General features: G+C 38.2%; 1 long non-coding RNA gene across 1 annotated transcript; it reads left to right on the forward strand.

The window, feature by feature from the left end:
- Positions 1–399: 399 nt before the first annotated feature.
- Positions 400–912, forward strand: LOC142677629 (uncharacterized). Its single transcript, XR_012852603.1, has 2 exons — positions 400–475; positions 565–912. It is a non-coding gene; the product is annotated as an uncharacterized LOC142677629 (long non-coding RNA).
- The last annotated feature ends 1513 nt before the right edge of the window (positions 913–2425 follow it).

Consider the following 2425-nt stretch of genomic DNA (forward strand, 5'->3'; position numbering starts at 1 on the left):
GGATACATCCACGCCAACAGGGTTCCAGTGCCTGACGAAGGTCTTCTAGGACCGAAACGTTGCACTCCGCCCATGGCATTTGAATACAATACAAATAAAACAAAAGAAGTTTTGAATCATATTTGTCTGTGTGCCGAATACTTCTCTACATACGATTGGGTTGGGACCCTATTCGTGCACCTCCTATAGGTCTTGTGCACTCTGAACCAATACCGAGCACAGCTCTAGGTCAGACCCACTGCTTGCATCAACCATCTTCAAGGTTTGTAGTGTGACGCCAAGGATCAATTAAGAAATTTATTTACCTCAAATCACCTTAAAAAGTCTTCTAGATTTTGTGTCTGCTAAGAAACACACATTATAGAACATTAATAGCAAATATTTGTCTTGCAGCATAAACATCAATTCCGCAGTACATCTGGCGAGAATAGCGCTCCCTGTCACCGGAGGAGCCACCATCAATGCTGATAGAAAGGTAAGTTCCTCTGGATGTGTCCCCTCTCTATATTTATCAAGCAGCCTGAATGATCAATATTTAATAGGGTTGTGTGCTTCTCCCCCCAGAACAAGTCAGCAGATATCAACAGAACATCAACACCAATAACAACCAAGGGCAGAATCCGCCATCTTACAAGAATTCCAATGGCGAGACTTAACATTTCTACAACATCTGTCACTGAAGAGACATCAATGTGGTCACCAGGGCATCAATATCACCCAGAAGACCAGGTTCAGAACAGGACAATATGTCATCTCTTCTTGTGTCTGTCGAATCCAGATTTTCCACCCCTAACTGATACTACAGTATATACTGTGACATATTCCGTAGTTTTTGCTGGATCTTGTATTACCGTCATCTTTACCATTATATATTTTGATCCACAAAAACCTTAAATAAATCATTAACATCAATCCATAAGTGTGACTGGTAATTGTTATGTGCGCGGCTGCAACTTACACAATACAGAGTGTATGGAACGTGCCGCCATATGTACTGGATTATATACTTTAGGACAAAGAGTGCTAGGAGATGTAAAACATTGATATATTTGATAGTTGCTTAACCACTTAAGGACGCAGCCTAGTTCGGGACTTAGGGCTCAGAGCCCATTTTTCAAATCTGACATATTTAACTTTATGTGGTAATAATGTCGAAATGCTTAAACCTATCCAAGCGATTCTGAGAATGTTTTCTCGTGAGACATTGGGCTTTATGTTAGCTGTAAAATGTTGTTGATATGTTCAGTGTTTATTAATGAAAAATTGCAAAATTTAGAGAAAATGTAGAAAAAATAGAATTTTTCTAAAGTAAAAAATGCATCTGCTTGTAAAACAGATGGTTATACCAACCAAAATATTTACTAGTTCACATTTCCCATAATTCTACTTTAGATTGGCATGATTTTTTGAACATAAACAGCAATTTCTCATATTTTTAAGAAAATTTCAAAAGCCTATTTTTTAAGGTACCTGTTCAGTTCTGAAGTGGCTTTGAGGCACCTATGTATTAGAAACACCCACAAAACTTCCCGTTTTAAAAACTAGACCCCTCAAAGTATTCAAAACAGCATTTAGAAAGTTTTTTTTAACCCTTTAGGCATTTCACAGGAATTAAAGCAAAGTGGAGGTGAAATTTGCAAATTTCATTTTTCTTGCTGAATTTAATTTTATTCTATTTTTTTCTGTAACACAGGTTTTACCAGAGAAACACTACTAAATATGTATTTTACAGATTCTGCCGTTTTTAGAAATGTCCCACATGTGGCTCTAGTGTGCTCTTGGACTAAAACACAAGCCCCAGAAGCAAAGAAGCACCTAGTGCATTTTGGGGCCTCATTTTTATTAGAATATATTTTAGGCAGCATGCCAGGTTTGAAGAGGTGTTTAGGTGCCAAAAAAGTAGGAATCCCTCAAAAGTGACCCCATTTTGGAAACTGCACCCCTCAAGGAATTCATTTATGGTTGTTGTTACCATTTTGACCCCACAGTTTTTTCACAGAGCGTCTTTGAATTGGGCTGTGAAATTAAAAAGATGAAATGTTTTCCAATAAGATGTCATTTTTGATCAAAATTTCTTATTTTCGCATGGAAAATGCCCCATTTTGTTGCCCAATTTGTCCTGAGTGCGGTAATATCCCATTTGTGGTGATAAACTGCCGTTTGGGCCCATGGGAGGTCTCAGAAGGAAAGAAGCGCTATGTGTTCTTTGGAGTCCAGATTTTGCTGGATTGGTTTTCGGGTGCCATGTCGAATTTGCAGAGCCCCAGAGGTATCAAAGCAATGGAAACCCACCAGAAGTGACCCCATTTTGGAAACTAAACCCCTCAAGGAATTCATTTATGGGTGTTGTGACCATTTAGACCCCACAGTTTATTCTCAGAATTTATTTGAAATGGGCTGTGAATTAAAAAAAATGTGTGATAAA

This window comes from Rhinoderma darwinii, assembly GCF_050947455.1.
Source record: "Rhinoderma darwinii isolate aRhiDar2 chromosome 2 unlocalized genomic scaffold, aRhiDar2.hap1 SUPER_2_unloc_34, whole genome shotgun sequence".
In the NCBI taxonomy this organism is placed as follows: Eukaryota; Metazoa; Chordata; class Amphibia; order Anura; family Rhinodermatidae; genus Rhinoderma; species Rhinoderma darwinii.